Source organism: Protopterus annectens, chromosome 14.part0 (assembly GCF_019279795.1).
Source record: "Protopterus annectens isolate FY-2018-M chromosome 14.part0, PAN1.0, whole genome shotgun sequence".
In the NCBI taxonomy this organism is placed as follows: domain Eukaryota; kingdom Metazoa; phylum Chordata; order Ceratodontiformes; family Protopteridae; genus Protopterus; species Protopterus annectens.
In genome coordinates this window covers 637,802,051-637,823,181 of record NC_056748.1, presented here as the reverse complement: position 1 = coordinate 637,823,181, position 21,131 = coordinate 637,802,051, and positions in this window count along the sequence as shown.

Genomic DNA, 21,131 nt, shown 5'->3' with positions numbered 1-21,131 from the left:
CTATTCACAGTCACTGCTCCCTTTTCAAAGAAGCTTTCTAGTTTCAGGAGACAGAACTTGTCATTCACAAAACCAAACTGATTGGAATATAGATCAATTAAGTTACCCAAAACAAAGCAGAATCACTGTTCCGAAAATAACCAATAAGCACCAAAACCAGAACAGATCGAAGAGGGCACAAATCCTAGTCTGCAAGCTATAGTTTAATTAATACACGACTCTTCAGTCCATCAAGTAAAATGCATAAAACAACTTATCAGTCCACCAAAATTCGCATAGAAAAAATGATTAAAACGACTTTTCAGTCCACCAAAATTCACATTAACGCAATTCAGCACACTGCGTTTTCATTTCCAAAAACTTCATCAGATGGAGAAAATGCATACCTTAGTAGAGATACTTCTAGTCCACTCCAGATCAATTAAGTTACCTTTGTCTGCATGAATTAATTCTGCTAACATATGTTCCAGACTTTGTATATAATACTCTCTGAGCTGTGGGTCTTTAATTACCTTGGTCTGTATGGGAATCATAGTGGCTGCTCTCCAGGCATCAGGAATAAACCCCATATGTACATGATTATTGTTTTGATTTAAAATCAAATAAAAAAGTATTTTTATAAAAATAAAAAGAATAAACCCATTAGATAAGATGAGGTTATACAGATGAAGTAGACGCTCAGATAGTGAATTCCTTTTACAGATGGAAATGCAACTTAGTACATTGTGTGGTCCATTGGAAGTATGTTTTGGCCATTGGCAGGGATTCTAATATTTGTTCCAAGATGCTTACAGGGGAAAACAAAATTCTCAGGAGTACTGAGGACAACAGTGTGTGTGTAGCAGGGATGAAGTTAGTACAAAATCATTCTAACATATTCAGAGCTGGCCTTAAGTAAACTGGCACCCTATGCACAAAATACTCTATGCTCCCCTCCCCCCAGGGTGTTAACATCCCATCATGCCTACACACAATATCCAGATTACTTTTTACCCTTCCTTTTTCTCAGTTTGTCTTACTCTTCAGTTTTTTTTCCTGTAGCCATTCTATCATTCATTCAATATGTTGTATCTAAGCGAGACTGCATTCTGATAATTGTGGAGGAAACAATTACACTAAGCCAGAGATCTGGGGGCTGCAAGGCTCCCAGAAGCCATGGAGGTTCCAGGCAAAGTGAGGTATACTTTAAAGGTTTTTAAACAACTTTTTCATTCAGAGTGTGTGTGTGTGTGTGTGTGTGTGTGTGTGTGTGTGTGTGTGTGTGTGTGTGTGTGTGTGTGTGTGTGTGATCTGTATCTGATGTCAAAAAGTTAAGCCAGTGCAGTTGATTGAGTATTACTGGCTTCCCCTGAGCGAGACTGCAGAACAGCAGGGATTTCAAAATTTGCCCTTTGCCCATTGTAGTGAGATCTTGGAGTTGTTATAAATATTTAGCAGGGGGTGGGAGCACAGCCTGCCACACAGAGGCATATCGTTTCTTTCATTTTTTATTTTGATCTTCTGAGGAATGAACATTATTTGCATTCAATCATCTGTGGTTCAGTCTTATAACATTTTGATGAAATGGCATATACCTATATATATATATATATATATATATATATATATATATATATATATATATATATATATATATATATATATATGTGTGTGTGTGTGTATATTATAGATATATATAAATTTAAACCAACCAACCACAGTGACAAGCCATTCAGTAAACACTGCAAGAAAACCCCATTCAAGCTAGAGTTTTCACTGTGTGTTACCTTAAATCTCCTGCATATACATACACACATACAAAATCTATCTATAAGTATGAACTCATACATATCACATATATATGCACAAATGTTTATAGAAATATGTTTACAAGAGGCATCTTCATTTTTTTCCACAGTTCTGGTTACATGGTTACTGCAATAAATGTTATTTTAATCAGTACGATGGGATTATAAATTGTTTCTCAGAACAGATGTTTTAAGCTATTGCATTTCACTCTTTTTATTTCAAGGATATAAATGTTGCATTAAATGGAAGGAATGTAAGAAATGAATCTTGCCTTTACAAAAGATTTTTTATCTTTGATAAACACAACTGAATAAAGACCCAGAACAACTTAACAGTGCAGATCTTTGAGCTCTTAGCATTAAAACGAATTCTGCATATTGACTTTCAAAGCTTTTTTCCCTTCTGCATTCAGTGAAAACACTGAATATCCTGAAATTGTTTTGAGAAAAATGTACATTACAGACTTTATTCACTTATCAAGCTAAAGCCTTTTAAGCTATTCTGTCAAAGTGTTTTTGTCACACAATTCTAAAGAACTTAATTAAAATTCATGGAAGTAATGTATTAACAGAATGTTTTGATGGTGAATAAGTCTGCCATGAGTTTAAAATAAACTGTTAGCCCATACACAGATCTGTCTGCAGGAACAACTTTCTTCTACTTTAAATTAGAGTTTCATATGCTACTTAGAAAGCACAGAACTGAAGAAGACAAGAACATTAAATACAGCATGGTTCATCTTGTTCCTGGTTTTTACTATTTTACTCTTATCACTGTAAATTTTTTTCCGTTGATAATATTTTTTTCCATAGTTAATTTATGCATCTCATGTTTTATTGAAGACTAGTAATCTTTGAGGTGTCAGGTACTTAGCCCTTTGAGGTGTCGGGTACTTAGCCCTTTGAGGTGTCGGGTACATAGCCCTTTGAAGTGTCAGGTACTTAGCCCTTTTTCTGTGACGCATGAGTTCATCACAGTCTCATATTTTATAACTAAACAACTGTATTTTATACATATCGTCTCTAGAGTATGCTCTTTTCTGTCAGTCAATTTACTCCTATAAGATATAGTTCTTAAGCCTGTTAAATAATTTGATGCAGATTTCAGTAACCTTTTATATGCCACCACCTGTGTTGCTGTTAACAATTGCTTTTCCTCTTAGAAGTAAATGTCACTGAAAAGGCTACTCTGTTTTACTTAATTTTGATTTTTGAAGAGAAATTTCATCATTATTCTGTTAGTCAAGGTAGCCCCTTTTGTACTCTAGTGGTGCTCTAACCTTCAATTACTATTGCTATTAGTCAATCAATAATATTCCCCCATCAGGTTGTTCTTCGGTAATATATTTTTCTTTTTTCTACCAAAAGCTAATATCCATACTGTATACCACTATGTGGCCATGTTTATAACCATGGGCATTATTTTACTTTATTGGTACCAACTATGTATTTGCAGATTTGAGAGCCATGCTTGAGGAGATAGAGTTTTCCATCAAGCTCTTAATTAAAAACATAAATAAAAAAACACAAAGGGCAATATAACCAGATATGCATTCTTAAAATGTTTGCTTGCCCAAGTTATTTTTCATGGATAGAATACTATATGTAGAATCTGTTGCTAGAAGCTAACTTTAGAAGATAAGTAAGCACCCAAACGCCCCTTTAACCAATTTGACATTACTTTTGCAGAATCTTATTCAATAACTAAATTGATACTGATCATAGACTGACTGCTGTGGAAGGGGACGCTTCTGTAGCCTTGCTATCATTGTATTACTATGTTCCTTGCCAGACATGCTATAAATGCATTATAGTAAATTTCTGCAACTGAAGGATATGTTTCCGGATGGACACAATTTAAGAGCAGCAGAACTGTATTAGTCTTTTCACAGTATATACTACTGTTAGTATTCGTAATGTTTTGTTTTATGTTGCCTATTCATTCGTCTGTACTTAACCAGATGTTGAGTCTATTGTATAATACACAGTCATTACTAAACCCTAAAAATTATTGTTTGGATCTGTGACTGTAATTATTCACAGAACTTTATTTGGATTTATAGAGGCATACTATCTTGTGTACAGAAGCGTCCTATTGCTAAGGGCTGCATAAGACCCTTGTTTAAGTAAGAATATTTTCAGACACTACTTGTTATTAGTCTCCTAGATTTCACTTATTGTACATAATATCGAAAAATCTCCCAAACTACCTCTAACTTTATTGCTCTTTTGTACCTATTCACTGCCATACGCAAATTTGTGCTTGATCTGATATCAACTTTCTGTAAGCCCGATCGTTACATAGATACACATCAGCACACAAGAACATGCACTGCATAATAAGAAAGGGCATTAACTCCAGAATGAATGGTGTTGGTCTCCTGTTGTGTAGACCTATTTTTATATTACTACACTAATAATTGGTGCACACACAACCAGAGATGACAGTCCCTTGATTTTTTTTCATAGGTATAATTGTTGTCAACATCCCTTAGAAGCTAAGTAAGCACCTGAACACCCCCTTGACTAATCTGACATTATTTTTGTAGAATTGCATTCAGTAACTAAATTAGACAACCCCAGTGTACAGTTTTCACAGCATTATCATTAAAGATATAACAGTTGGTATATTAACAGAAACAACAGTAACGCAGACTGCTGAATATTTGTTGGAACCTTACTGCACTACTGTGCATTTGCACATAGTCATCTGTGCTTTAGATTACAAAAGTGCCTGTACTAAAGACAGTCCTTAGTAGTTACCCTTACTGATTTTTTTTTCATTGGAGGTGTGCATGAAGCAGCTGATGCAGCCTGCTCCATTCGCCCTCGGGGAGGGGAGACTGCAACCATTGCATGAAAGTAGAGAAAGAAAGCATATGACCACATGTTCCAATACTGTTGGGAAGTGAACACAAAGTCGCTCAGCTACTAAGAAGCCATGTTCTGTGTCCAAGATACAGAGTTTAATTCTTCCATTTTTATTTGCTTGCTGTATGAGTTTAACCAATTAATTTAACTAGACAGTCCTCCCATGTCATCCTTGGTGAAGGAAAGTTTGTCTAGTGGCCTTATCCAGTCAACAAACAGGTAAAACAGTATATGTTTCAGAAGGTAATTTTTTTTTGTAAAAAAAAAAAAAAAAAAAAATTGCTCTTCCTTGCACTGTTACTGCTGTAAGACTGTCTTGAAATTGCATTCAGCAAGGGATTTCCAGCTAGTTGTTTATGTGGTTTGCTGTACATGAAGAGGTCTAGGTTTATTCATCTTGTGGCAAGAAGTGTTTGTGTGGTTTATCTGAGTTGGAAAATAAACAAAAGGACTCATAGTGTAGTCATTTTATTGGCCAGAGGGCTGATTAATTAGTTTTCTATTTTTCCTGTACTGCTAACAATTTTGCACATTTGTATGTCCAGCAGTCCCCTGTACTGTAGTAAATACCTAGAAAGAATATTTCATAAAACTGTACCCGTAAAACAACAATATAGAGCAAATACCTTGCAAGTACACCAACAAGCTTAGAGCAGCTAGTTGGGGTCAAGTGGCAATATCTAAAGATTTAGTTGGATTCGTATTGTGTGAACATTACAGTTAGTAGAATTTAATACTGTTTAGCATAATCTGCTCTGATAAAGCACCCTCAATAGCCTTCTAATCCCAATACTGCAATCCCCATACTTCACTAATTAAAGGACTGGACAGTGAGGATATGCAACTTCCTAATTTCTCTATAGCCAGCTTGCTGGATATAGGTAACCTGAGATAATGTAGCAACTGTCTCATGTTTACTGACAACCACTTAAAATTTAAAGAAGCAGAAACAGTATGTGAGAGATGTACTTATACAATGACACTGAAGGCTAAACTCGCACACAAGTGCAGATCAGGTTGTTGAAACCACACACACACAATCCTCATCTGACATAGTACACACACATAGACTAACAAATGCTGAGACATTTAAAAGCAATCTTTCTAAACAACAAAGAATGTCTAGATCACTCCTTGTCAAAGTTATGCCTCCGCAAGCCCAAAGGCACTCAGAAAAAACACCTAAGGGGCGGAGCCTGAATGGCTAACTGAAAGCAGCGGATATTCAGAACTCCATAAAACTAATATAAAATCCAGGAAATAATTTTTTTTCAACAAAAACATACAGAATTGATAGGTGAAAGTATAAATTATATAACTAGAAACTTTGGTAGATTTAGGTGATTTTTTTCCTATCAAACTACAAAGGAGAATATTTAAACTATGTAGATGAGTGCTACGAAGAATTCTCACACTGACCTGGCTATAAAAAGAGAATTACAACTGGTAACTACTGCAATACAAGAACTGTCATTAAAATGGATGACTTTAGGGAAAATCTACAAAATCTCAGGGAAAATTGTCAAAAACAAACTAATACACTTAAAGAACTCATTTAGCAACATCAATGTAAAATAACTGACATAGAAACCACCCTGAATGACTCTGAGGGAAGACTCAAAAAAGAGGAAACAGAAGGATTACTTATCAAACAAAATATTTGGCTTCTATATAAAGTGCATGACCTTGAAAACAGGGAGGGGAGATCTAACATAAGAATATCTGGCATCCCTGAAAGAGGTGAAGGAGAAGATATCATCACTTTCTTAAATAAATGGATTCCAGAAGTCTTAGACTTAAAGAGGGTTTCTCATTTGTCATCAAGAGAGTGCACAGAGCTTTCGGAAGACCAGCATCAACATCATCATCTACTCCACCAGATCAATTGTTATAACATTTGTATCTTATTTAGACAAAGAACTGGTCCTAATGATAGCCCGAAGAAAGAGCCCTTTAAAATATAATTAAAACCCAATAAGGTTTGATAATGACTATTCTATCAGAGTCCTGGAACAGTGGCCACTAATAAAGATTCTAAAGCAAAACAACATCAAAACTCAACTTGCCTTTCCTGCCAAAATTAAAATCTTACACCTAAATGAAATGAGGACTTTCAACAACTTAGAAGAACCCACTGCATTCATTAAAAACAATAATGTTATATCCATACCTGAAGATATGGATTGGGCAGCTCCTTTGTTGAAAAGGGTCACAGACAAATCTTCCTGGACTGATGTTAAAAAGAAAAAGCAAAAAACTGAATCAAAAATTGCTGTCCCTTCTAAATCTCTCAAAGTATCTACTGCAACCTGACTGGAATGCATAATGTGTTTATCTTATATTTCAAACAAGGTATGTCATGTAAATGTTCTTATTTATGTATATACAAAATGAAAGAAAAAAAAAGGAAACAATGTTGGTTCTATCCCATTAATAGCAATGTAATATACTAGAATTACATTTGTAGTAAAGTTAAATAGTAAACTGTCTTACACTTCATGATTTAGAAAGGGTGACAAGTTTATAAGTCTTGTTTTTTTCTTTTCAACTCATATATGCAGCTTTGAGTGCTATGGATAAATAGTTGTTTCATACAGTCATACCAAAATTTAAAATATTTAATTGCTGAATAATGGAGTTATTGGAAAAAAGAAAAGAAAAAAAAAGTAATCTACTCCAGTTTCAAACTATGTAAGATCTGCTCTTGTGATCAATAACGCCCAGTAATTAAATGTAAGTGCCTTAATCCTAATAAATGCTTGTTAGTTACTAATACGTAGGATTACTTTTTAGAGATCACTACGTCTGGCAGTGAATCTTGTTTTAAATGATGCATGTCCCCGATTAAAATGGAGTCTAATTAGCTAGCTTTTTATGCTTTTTTTGCTCGTGATTGATAGATTGGGCTCTGCTCTGTGTGAGTTGCAGCAGGCAAGTGGATCGTGATCTCTGTGCATCCATTTTTATTCTTCTTTGGTTATCTAGAGTGTTATAATAGTAATGAGTTTGGCTTAAAGTTTTGGCTTGAAATGTGATTACCCATTTGAGAGGTAAGCTTTGTACATCTGATTTAATAAGAACGAGATTCTAGACTATGGCTGGCATTGGTAAGAGGGGAAGGAACTTGGAAGTTAGGTGCCTGTGTGTAGGTCTGAGATGCTGGCTGGGGCAGAGATGCTATTGTAAACTGTGAAGATTTATGCTCCTAATATTCCCCATGATAGCTGGAGGTTAAAGAAGTGAGCATCCTTTGTATATAGTGCTGAATAAATTAACAGTTCATGCTGTTGGGACATTTGGCTGGGATTATTTAGTTTCATGATATGTGAAGGGATGGACTGTTTGTGTAGTGGTGGATGTGGAGTTTGTTGGACAGTAATTGTGGTTCTCGGGTTCAGTGTCCATAGGTGGGGTTGATTGATGGGAAGACTCTCACAAGAAGGGGTTGAAGTGAATGAATATGTGTATAGATGCTAGCTGAGCGAGAAATCATATACAGCAAACTTTAAGTGGTGAAGCTTTTTTCAATGCTTGAGACAGCATATGTTTCAGTCTGTCTTCTACTCATATGTCACAGAGCTTGGATTACAAAAGTAATGCGAATAGAAGGTAGTGACTCCCCGATTGGTTGTTAGTGTACAGAGGGCTTCTCCTCAAGTGAAAGTAATATAGAAGTATTTAATGATGCTGCTGGTGTTTTGTTTAAAAGAGATGACACTATATATGACAGGACATGCAACACTTTTATACTTTCTTTACACTACTCAGTAAACAGTTATTAATATTTTCTCCTAGATTAGAGATATATTTATGTCTACTGGCAATGTTCATAAAATAAGTAAAATGTGGAAGATTCACAAAATCTGAAAAATAACTGGATATGCACAGACTCATATGCATCTAGGAGAAAACAAGTAATACATAGGAGTGCATAAAATTACTTTTAGACAATCTGTGCTGTATCTTCCTTTAATGCATAAATCAGGAAATTTGTTTATAAGTTACAATATGTTTAAAGTTTTGTCAGATTATTTTTTCTGTATCACAGACAACAATTCATGCTTAATATATACATCAAAAGGTGCAAATAGATAAGCCATGGGGTCATCTTATTAAAATGTTTCTGTGAAGTTGAAACAGTGCTGCTTAAAATTTCAATTTCATGAAACAATATAACAAATAGAGGTCTAGTTTAAGTATGATCACACTGACATCACAGACAACTGTACCTAACTCTCTCATAGTGTTATACTCTTTAGCAGACACTAATGAAAGCTGATATTATTACCAAAGGCTCACATAAAATAATAATGCAATTGCACAAAATTGCTAATAACAACCAATTCAACAATCAATCACTTAGTTAAAATAGAGTCCTTATAAAGATAGAAATACACTAATGTCATGTGCATAATGCATGGAGTTGTCCTAACAACTTTTGATACAATTTATCTTTTGGATATTGTTTGCACATGTTTATGTATACACAGTTATTTTTACTTTTATTCTGGGTAATTGCATTTCATTATAATTAATAAACAAAAGAAAAGGGAACATAAATATGGTATAGATTTGTTAAATAGGCTATATTAATCTAGGAACTTCTTTAGACAAGTTGGACCGTTTGTTTCATTATTTTAGTTAATTATAGACCGTTCAAGTTACAGGACTACTTAGCATATAGCCTGAATGCATAATATGTAGAAAGTCAGACTAGTAACCAAGCTTATACTTGCTTACATTCTTATATCTGGAAACTTAAATTCATAAATTACTTTGTTTCTTGTATTCTTTGAATGGTTACCTTCACATCGGTAATACATTGATGACAATTGTAGGGTGTTGATTTACTTAATTTAATTTATAAGAGAAATTAAAGTCTGAATGGATGAAAAGTAAACATTACCGGTTACTTAATTTATACATTTTTCTCCTTTAATATTTATTTTTTATGGGCTAGAAAAGAGTATGAAGGTGGTTAGGAAGGATAGTCTATCAGATTTATTTTTGTCTGTTAGACTAGGAATGTTCTTCATTCCATGGTTAGCGTGGGTTAAGATTTATACATATGCAAGTTTTGTTAATAGGCTTTTATTATTTTTTTTCTCTAGTTTTAAAATACCTGATAAAAAATGTTTATTATTAAACCACATGAAAAAAAAACTGCTGATTAAGTTAATTAGGAGCTATTTATTTAACACAGAGTTAACTATACAGGAAGAGTTTTACGTATCTAGGATTTTTTTAATACATAGTTGTTATTTTTAACTAAAAAAATAATCCTGACATGGGACTGACTTTGGTGTCTTTAAATACTAATGGCTTAAACAACTCAAACAAAAGATCTAACTTATGAGATACCTAAAACTAAATAAAGCTCAAGTAGTCTTTCTTCAAGAAACCCATTTTAAAATAAACAACACATTTAAGTGGGATCCTAATAATTACAGAATACTAGCTCAGTCCTCTTATAAATCAAAGACTAGAGGAGTAACAATACTATGTAAAAAGACCTCATTGAATCCAGAAGTTATCCATAAATATGTGAATAGGCTTGAACTTATAGCTAGAGTTATATTAAAATTCAGCAAAACAGAATATGGACTTAATGAATTTATATTGGTTCACTAGTATGGGGGTAGGATTAGCAAAGAAGCACTTAGACTTATAACTACCTCTAAAGGCAATATAAGAGTAGGAGGTGACCTGAATTGTATTACAGATGTCACAGAAATCACAAGTAAGAAATCCCCCGACTATCATCCACAGCTAAACTATTAAAAAAATGGATAGAGACGTTTAAATTAAGAGATATTTATGATGCTATAGGATCTAATTCATTACTTTTCTCACATCAAGACTATAGACATGGAACCAAAAACAGAATTGATAAAATATATGTCTCCACACAGCCAAAATGAAGCCAGCAACCAAAGTGGATACGATAAAAAATCCTTTAATGTTAAATAAACATCAAAAAACTCAGACCAGTTTCGGCTGGCAAAAAAGCACAGCCTTCTTCAGTGACAAAAAAACACAAATCAATTGATGCAACTCAAATAGTATTTTAAACATATCCCATTGGTTCAATTAAAATTGCTCATTTAATCCAGGTGAAAAAAGAGCACCTAATTTAGTAATCCATTTATTTTCCTTTGTATCTAACATTGAGTGCCATCCTGTTTTATTAAATTTAGTACCCTTAACCAAATCAATCACCATAAAGGAAAAATTAGCAGTATGATGTTTCAAAGTGTGTTCGTACAATGCATTATTTATTTTCTTATTTTTAATATTGCTCATATGTTCAGAAATCCGTAGTCTTAAAGGACGAGATGTTTGACCAACATAAAAGGAGCCACAAATACATGTGGCCAAATAAATAAGCCATGCACTGCTACAATTTGCAAAGAATGAGATGTCATAGACCCTTGGGCAATTCCTACTAGTAAATTCCTTAGATTTAGCAATTTTATCACAATTACTACAATGACCACAGGGGAAACACCCCACTAGAGGTTCCCCAGTCATAGTTGTTTGTGAAAATTGTGCAATGCTAGCATGATGTGTATGTTTATAATTTTTATTTATTTATTTTTATTTTATTTATCATTTGTTGACCGGGAAAGTCCAACTAGGTTCCACAGATCCTGTTTTCAGCTGAGGCCCGGGAAGAAATGCTCTATAATGATTGAAATATGAGCCTTGATTCTTTCCCTTGCGGAATGAGAATAAACAATTGTCCGGTAATATATCTGATAATTCTGGTAGACTTAACAAAATGTTCCAATTCCTCTGTACACTATTCATGAGTACATCTGAATTCCTAGCATATGTTGTTAAAAACCTGATTGGCTGTGTGGTCCTCTGATCCCTGATTTTATAAGTTAACAATTCCTGCCTAGATAAAGTATTGGCCCAATTACTGGCCCGCAAAACATGTCCCATAGAATATCCTCTGGCGTGAAATTTGTGGATTAAATCACATCTATCTTCTTGGAAAGTATCCTTCTTAGAACATATCCGCCTCAAACGTATAAACTGTGATTTGGGTATGTTTTTGGCAATGTGTGGAGGATGAAAGCTGGATGTGTGAAGGACTGTGTTGTATTCAGGATATTTTCTGAAAACCTGTGTACTAAGAGTGTCATCTGGTTGTCTTGTTATTGACACATCCAGAAAAGTTATTGTGTTAACATGATAATTGACAGTGAACTGTAAGCCCCATATGTTATCATTTAAATATGAGACAAATTCAGTTAATAGTCTACATCAGCCCTCCACACCATCCAGCAATCATCCAAATACCGCCTTCAGATATCAATTTCTGGAAGGTAAATGTTGTGGCTACTATTGTAAATTATATGTTCTTCTATATAAGCCATAAAAAGGTCAGCATAAATAGGAGCAAATGATGCTCCCATTGCTGTTCCTTTAATTTGCCAAAAACAAATGTCTTGATAGAAAAAGACATTATTAGTGAGGACATGCTCTGCAAGGCCAACAAGAAAGGAATTGAAATCTTGTTCATATAGATGGGCTATATTAAGCCAGTGAGTTAAAGCTTCCAACCCCACTTGATGCGGAATATTCATATACAGAGAACTAACATCAAGTGTACACGTCAGCCAACCAGGTTCCAATTGTGCATCAGATATAATGTGTAAAAATTCAGTCGTGTCTTGCAAGCGAGAATGAACATATGACAACAAAGGCTTAAGATGTCTAGTCAAAAACAAGGATAATGGTTCTGTAAGGTAACCTCGACCAGAAACAATAGGTCTACCTGGGGGATGTACAGGATCCTTATGGATTTTTGGAAGAAAGTAAATATATTGATTAATAGGATCCTGAATAGTAAGTTGTTGTAATGTAGAAGTGGTTATGAGGCCAGTGTCTCTAGCACTAATAAGAAACTCATCAATCTGTTTCTTGAACCTGTGTGTAGGATTTAAACACATTTCAGCATAGTATCATTTGTCAGAAAGTTGTCTCCTGGCCTCCTTGTCATAATCTGACCAGTTCATGACCACAACTGCCCCACCTTTGTCTGCTGAAATAATAACCAAATCCTTGTTTTGTTGTAGTTCAACAATAGCCTGTTTTTCACTGGATGACAAATTATTGGGTTTAAAACGAGGTTCAGAACTATCAAAATGTAGATCTTTGAGAATCATATTCTGAAACAAGTGTACAATGGGGTGCATCGGAGGAAGATATTTAGATTTATGATAAATAAATTTATTTTGATCATAAGATGCATCCCCATCTCCAAACTGTAATTTCAAATTAAGAGTTCTACAAAATGACAAGACATCCTGGACCAATTAGTCCTCAGAAATAACAAACCCAGGAATAAAAGTTAAGCCTTTATTAAGAATAGCCACTTGTGATGAAGACAAAACAAAATCAGACAAATTTAGAACATTAGAATTAACACTACTTATTTCTGTATTACCATTTCTAACAGACTCTGAATATTCTCGATTCTTTTTGTGTTTTCTGCCTCCACGTTTGTATTTCCCCCTAAAGGGACAAAGCCTTGTGCTCTTTTTTGGGTTGGGTGAATCCGATGCTGGCTGTATATCACTATCTGTATATGAGGAAGGATCATCAGTAGATGAGCCATTTGTTATAGATTTATTACGTAATATGGATCTGGGTCTCTTTCTTCTTGGTGTTTTAACCTGATGATTTAAATCGGATTCACCCAACCCCAAAAGAGCCCAAGGCTTTGTCCCTTTAGGGGGAAATACATCAGCTTGGGAGAACATGGTTGACATACCACATTGCTTTGCTAAGCAAGACTGGCCTGCACCTCTCCTCTTTAGGCTTTCAAATACTGGCTTCAACTTTATTTATCCCTATAGTGCCTTTTTTAGGAAATGCCAAATTAATAACCTACTGACATAGCAAAACCAAATCAAGTAAACCTCAAGGTATTACTGATAAATGGCAGAAGCCTAAACAAGAAACTGCATTCCCTCCAAGCCCTCCTCACACTCACGAATATAGACATCTTTGCAATTACCGAGACATGGTTTAAAGTGGTAGAGACTACCTCGGCAGTGCAAGGTTTCAGGGCCTTCCACACTTTCAGACCAATAGTTGCACAGAAAAGGGCTAAAGGAGGAGGTGCTGTAATATACATTAATAACAAGCATACTTGTAGGCATTAGTGAATATGGCCCTTAAAAGTAAGCAAAGTGAGAAGTAAGGAAGACTGATGAAATAACTCATAATAACAGAAAAGGGATCAGTAGTAGAATATAAAAATTGCTAATCATTATGGAAACATAATAAGATCACTATACCACTCTGTACAAATAGAAATAGGTCACTTCAGGACAAAGGATAGCAAATGTTTAAATTTTAAGTATGAAACTGATGCATACTCTGCAGAAGTAGTTACATAAAGAGTGCAGAAGGAAATAACATCTATCATTGTGATGAATTAAGACAGAAGATGTCATGCTGTGCACTTAAAATGATTAAAATGCAGTACTTGAATAAATCAGTTTCTGGTTGTAAAAGACTGTAGACAAGCATGATAGCTGCTATAATCAACCAGCATGAATAAGCAGACGTGAACTTCATCTAACGCTGATGTAAATGCAGGTGCTTTCTCAAGGTGTGTCTGTACTGCTGTGACATACAACAGGTTTACAGCCAATGTTAGCATTGTCATTTGTTATTCACTTATGACATAGAATAATATCACTGTTGTTTAAAAACAATAGCTGCCAACAGCAGAATGCTTTCCCCCCTATTGCAATATGATCATTATTTTGACACTGTTTTTACATACCTTGAATTGGTTAAGCATAACCAATCAACATGCAGGACTTTCTCATTTTAAGTAATAGTCATAAACATTAGTCCAGCAAAGCAATATAGGTATTACATTCATATCACAAGAATATTTATTCATTTGTAATAAATAAAGAGTTATTACCTTCATATAGCAAGATATGCACAGATAATGGTAAGAGACATGTTAAGATTGGAAGAATAACCTAATCATAACTTTAATTTAGAGGAATACTATAAACATATTGTATGTGATAGGAAGTCAGTAAGAAATGGAGCAATCACAAGCAGAAATTCTGCTATTAGCTTTTAGCATTTGAAGGTCAGCAGGACTAAGACAGAATATATGTGTGTAAATGAGAGGGAGGATAGAGGAATGGTGAGGATGCAGGGAGTAGAGGTGGTGAAGGTGGATGAGTTTAAGTACTTAGGATCAACAGTACAGAGTAATGGTGAGTGTGGAAGAGAGGTGAAGAAGAGAGTACAGGCAGGATGGAGTGGGTGGAGAAGAGTGTCAGGAGAGATTTGTGACAGACAAGTACCAGTAAGAGTGAAAGGGAAGGTCTACAAGAGGGTAGTGAGACCAGCTATGTTTTATGGGTTGGAGACAGTGGCATTGACAAAAAGGCAGGAGTCAGAGCTTGACGTGGCAGAGATGAAGATGTTAAGATTTGCATTGGGTGTGATGAGGATGGACAGGATTAGAAATAAGTATATTAGAGGGTCAGCCCAGGTTGGAAGGTTTGGAGAAATGGCCAGAGAGGCAAGATTACATTGGTATGGACATGTGCTGAGAAGGGAAGCAGAGTATATTGGGAAAAAGATGCTAAGGATGAAACTGCCAGGTAACAGGAAAAGAGGGAGGCCTAAGATAAGGTTTATGGATGTGGTGAGACAGGACATGCAGGTGGTTGGTGTGACAGAGCAAGATGCAGAGGACAGGAAGAAATGGAAACAGTTGATCTGCTGTGGTGACCCCTAATGGGAGCAGCCGAAAGAAGAAGAAGAAGATTATTCTCCCAAACAGACACTGATTATTGGAACATCATCCACACTTTCTATGGTTCTGTTTCACAATCTTTATAATCTAAGTATGGGACAGTTTTGTTTCCCTGATCTTTTTTTTCTGATACAATTAAATGATTTGTATGTACCATAATGGCCATCAAAATCCAGGATAGATTTTGAACTGCATACTAGAAGCAAAAGAAAATCAGCAAATCAAAACTACTGAAAAACATGTATTTTGCAGTCAAAATTATACATTTGTTACTATCAAGCCTCATCCACTACAAGAAGTTAAGTGTGAATCTTTGAGCTTTAGCCCCAGATAGCTCTTCTTTCAGAGGCACACTTTCTGCCTCACCTGCTATTTGCAGTGGGAGGAATTTCTGGAAGTATAGGTGAGGACCAAAGCAACTTATACAACTTTCACTTTTAATAAGCCTTAAGCATTCATTCGGTAACAAACACAGAACAAAGGCACACAACATGGTGACTGTGTACCCATTAAAATCTCAAATGGAACTAGACAAGGCTGTCCTCTCTCTCCATACCTTTTCAATCTTTACCTAGAACTTCTCCTACTTCTTATTACCCCAAAAACATATTGTCATATTTCCAGATTAAATAACATCAAACTAAAACACACAGCCTTTGCAGATTACCTAAATATTTACTTTGAACTACCAAATACGGACCTACATAAAATTCTAAACTCACTTGATTATTTCCCAAGTATTACCAACTACCAAATTAATGGATCAAAATCCTTTATCTTCCCAATTAACCCCTGTAACCACAAAGAATCAAACTTTCCCATCACAAAATTCCCGATTACCTGCAAACTTAAATACTGGAGTATAAATTTTGCCCATACCCTGGAGGAATTACAGAAAATCAACCTTCAGAAAACATGGGAATAAATTAAATTTAACATTGATAGATGGAAGAACATAAACCTATCCGCCTTATCTAAAGTGGCAATTACTAAGATGAATATTCTCCCTAGGATTCTTTTACAGTTTAATTCCATTAATTAAAAAATTCCAAATAATTTCTTCCAAAAATTGAAACCTCCTTATCAAAATCCATATGATTCCCAAAGACAACTAGAATATGTTATGTAAAATTAATATTTCCTAAAGTTAAGGGAGGGCTGGGACTCCCAGACATCAAATTATACCACTCAATTATTAATGCCAGTCATCTGATTAAAATTTCCAATTATGAGAAAGACTGCCATTCATGGTCCCCTATTTGGGTTAAACTATGGTTTAAACACGTAAGCTCTATACATATAAATCCTAAAGCTTTATCTTATATACACCCTAATAACAGGCTCATTTCCAAGCTACACTGTTTGATTAAAAATAAAATATCTTATTTTCGTAACTTATTTATATCCCCACAACTTGAAAAGGCACTTGAACTCTTATAGCCCATACATTTGAATCCCAATTTGAAAATGAATAACAAAATTATTGACCTTAGCAATTTTCCTCAAATTAAAAATATTACAGTATGGCAACTATTTCACAAGGGTAATCTTTCTATGGACAAATGAAGGGAAACCTTAGACACAACAAGGAAAAGTGACTCTTTACTTAATCAGCTAAGATCACTAATTAAAACTGAATTCACAAACACTAATATTGGAGAACAAGAGATAAAAACAATCCAAACAATCATAAAAACACTATCTTAGAAATCTAAAATGATCTCCCAAGTTTATAGGCTAATATAACAAATGAAATATCAATCTTTGGGCCTCACCTCCAATTATCAAACTGAGATGGACAAAAATATCTCAATTCATCAAAAATATGAAGCAATACAGAACTCATTGAAATTAATCCCATTTAAGAAGTTAATATATACCCAAATTATGATAAATAATAATTCTTACCACACTCCCGCTGTCCTAAATAAATTCAGTTGCAAGTATTCTCAAACTTACCCATTCTGCCTGTTCATAATGCTGATAGCCTCCACATATTGTGGAGTTGTAAGACAGTTTATAAGCTATGGTACTCTCTCAGAATAAAACTCAAAAAGATGGGTTATGAAAAGACTACCTTTTCATGGAGAACTACAATTCTACACATAACCCCTAAATCTCTCACAGGGCTACACAAACATGTTTTAATAACAGTATGCACCTTGATCAAGTATTTCATAGCTAAAAACTGGCTTAATAAATCAAATATCTCTTGAGAACATTTTACTGACATAGCTAAAGTACATCTCCTCACATAAACTATTATCAAAAAATAATGCTAAAAGAACATACTTTGCGAAGTACTGGAGTAACTTACTAGACTTCATTCTGTCAAATAACTAAAGGTTTGTCCCTTTACAGACCTAACTCTGTGAAGACTGTAGCCAGTTTTTAAACACTTAATTTGATCTAATATAAAACAAATAACTACAGAACATTAGAAGATGGCCGAAATATACTCCTTGTGGCATCCATGTTGCAAATAGTGTAAATAGCAGATTGTACACTTATATATGTACTGATACACAGACCCCCTCCAATCAATCTTGTAATATAGTTGCTTTGCCCTTTCTTATTTAGAAACTCTATCTCACTGTTTCAGCAGTACATGTAAGATGCTAGGGGTAACATTGTTATTAATCTCATTATTGTTTTGTTTTATAGTTATTGTGATTTGTGCAGTCACCTGTTCTCTTTCATATGTATTTTACATCTATTAATGTTTGTGTTTTATATAAAACAAAAGACTCTAATAAAAATGAAATTGAAAAAAAAAAAAACATGGTAACCTGTGTGCCCTGGGATGGTGGTATATGTAGCATGGGCAAGAAGGTAAAATAAGAAACTGATGTCTACCCCACAGGTGGCATAATTGTTCTGAATCACATTTCAGCCTAGGCTGTTGGCCCTGATCTTGGTCTGAGGAAAGCCTGTTGATCTAATGGAGGAGACAGGAGGAGAAAGAAAGGTATTATCGTTGGTTGATGGTCAAATATTGCATCACAGACCAATAAATAAACATAAAGAGGAGGGAAAATAACTGGCATCCACAGCTTGACAAATTGTGCTCCCAGCAATCACTTGATGCTGTCACACACAAACACATTCAAATGCAACTACACACACACACACACACACACACACACACACACACACACACACATGCACACATGTAAACATGCATGCAGTAACATTTACTATGGCAGGCTGGACTCCTTTGAATGTATATGATAATACTCTGCAGGCAGAAGGGTATATTTCTGTAAGGACACATGGCCGAGAAGATTGTATTGCCTTCATATGGATAGTGTTGTGGGGGTTAATTTGTCAACATACACAAGGGCAAGGCTGCACATCAGTAAGAGCCTGTGTGCCATCCAGGCAGACTATGTTTGAGGGTTCCAGTGTCATCATACATAAACAAGGCTGCACAACTGTAAGAACATGTGTGCCCCTCAGATGCTCCATAGCATGAGGATTCATTTCTCAGTATACATAATGGCAAGATTGTACATCAGTAGGCTCCTGTGTGCCCTTCATCTGGACTGTACCTGCAGGGATCCATTGTCAGCATATATAAGGGCAAGGATACACATCACTAGGACCCTGTGTGCCCTTCAGATGGACTGTGTTTGAGGGCTCCAGTGTCAGCACACAGAAGGGAAATGCTGAACATTGCTAGGGTCCTGTGTGCTTTTCAGGTGGTTTGTGCCATGAGGGCTCCAATGTTAGCATAGAAAAGGGCAAGGCGGTGCATCAAAAGAACCCTCTGGCTCCTTCAAATGGACTTTGCCCTCAGAGCTCTAGTGTCAGCATACATAAGTGCAAGGCTGAACATTGGTAGAGCTCTTTGTGGGCTTCAGATACACTGTGCCATAAGGGCTCAGTGTCAGCATACACAAAGGCAAGGCTGCACATCAGTAGGACCCTTTATGCCCTTCAGATAGACTGCACCTCAAGGGTTTTAGTGTCAGTATACATAAGGATAAGGATGCACATGAATAGGACTGTGGGTGTCCTTAGATGGACTGTGTCCAGAGTACCCCAACAACACCAGCTATTTCAGTAAAGAGTACAAGAACTCCAGGACCTATGTGTTCATCCGACACACTGGTAACAAAGTATTATTGTATGGCAGAGCAAGAGTGCACAGAATGGTGCCCAATGCACATTGGTATATTTTGAGTTCTTTCACACTTGCATGGTGCGTGCATGACTGAGTAAGGGAAGAAAGCGTGAAGGTCCATGAATACATGAGCACATCATAGGGCACATATATGAGGTAAAACTGCTCAATGGCTAAAGAAGAAAAGGACAGCCATTGTTTATGTTTGCTCTCATACAAAACACACACACACACACACACACACACACACACACACACACACACACACACACACACGAATGCTCAAACATCACACAAATCAGACTTTTACTTGTTCCAATTATCCATTTTTTCTTTTTGTTAAAGTTAGAACAGTGTTTCAAAATGACTTCACTAAGCTATATTCAAATTACCAGTGTTTCTTATAATGAGTAGGGTATTAGGTAGTTTGTGTTGAGTTTAATGTATGGCTTATGAGTGGCTTTGTAATCTAGTTCTGAGCTAATTGTTGATATCTTGATTTTATTTATTTAGTAATTATTATAACTTTATATTTTGTTGTTGGGTCAGTTCATTTGTTTAAGATACTTTAGAAATCTAGTAAGGGTTATGTTTTGATTCATTTGCTTTATATTTTAGCCTTGTTTTTAGTTCTTTTTTTTATTTTTCATTCAGCTTTCGATGGCTAGAATCACATCCTTTTCACCAGTAATGCCATTTTCTGACAGGTTACAAACAACGAATGATTCCTGCCAGGTGAAGCACCTTCAAAGACAAAAATAGATGCACAAATAGAAAAACAAGAAGGTGCACCATGTACTGCAAAGCATGAATAAAAATGTCTCCTCCAAATAGTAGAAACCACATTTATTGTAAAACAATAAAACAAATCGACTGCAGTGTAAGCGCTTTTGCATTATAACAAACGCTTCATCAGACATAAAAATAATAATCAAAACACCTCCCCTTAAATACACATAATGATGTCACATCCCATTCAAAACAGCAAATCAGAGCACTGATGTTCAATATGTATATGTATACAAGTAAAAAACAGATAAAAGGGATAAAAAACAAAAAATAAAAGACATAACAATATGAACTAACAATATAGACTAATGTCGAAGGGGTCTGTTGGCTAAAAATGGCTTGAGTGTTACTCTATCATTTAACCCAAACCTATACGCTTGCAGTTTGAGTATCCATTTAGCTTCCCTTTCTTCAGTAAGATTTCTTACATTACCCAATCTGCTAGTAGTGGATACCAATTCCAAAACCTGGAACTTGAAGCTATGGGAGCATCCTTGATCTAAAATATGCTTAGCTAGGGCATTGGTGGTATTGCCCTTGCCAATAGCATATAGATGCTCCCTGATTCGTTCCCGTAGGGTTCTTGTTGTGGGAAGATGGGAAGATCTATATGTCTTTAACACAGGCTTTGACCACACAAAACACCTTAGATATTACAATAGGTTTGTGGATGATGTTTTTTTACTTTGGGATGGTACTGTTGATCAATTGTTAGCTTTTGTGAGTTATTTGAATGAGACAACTGATT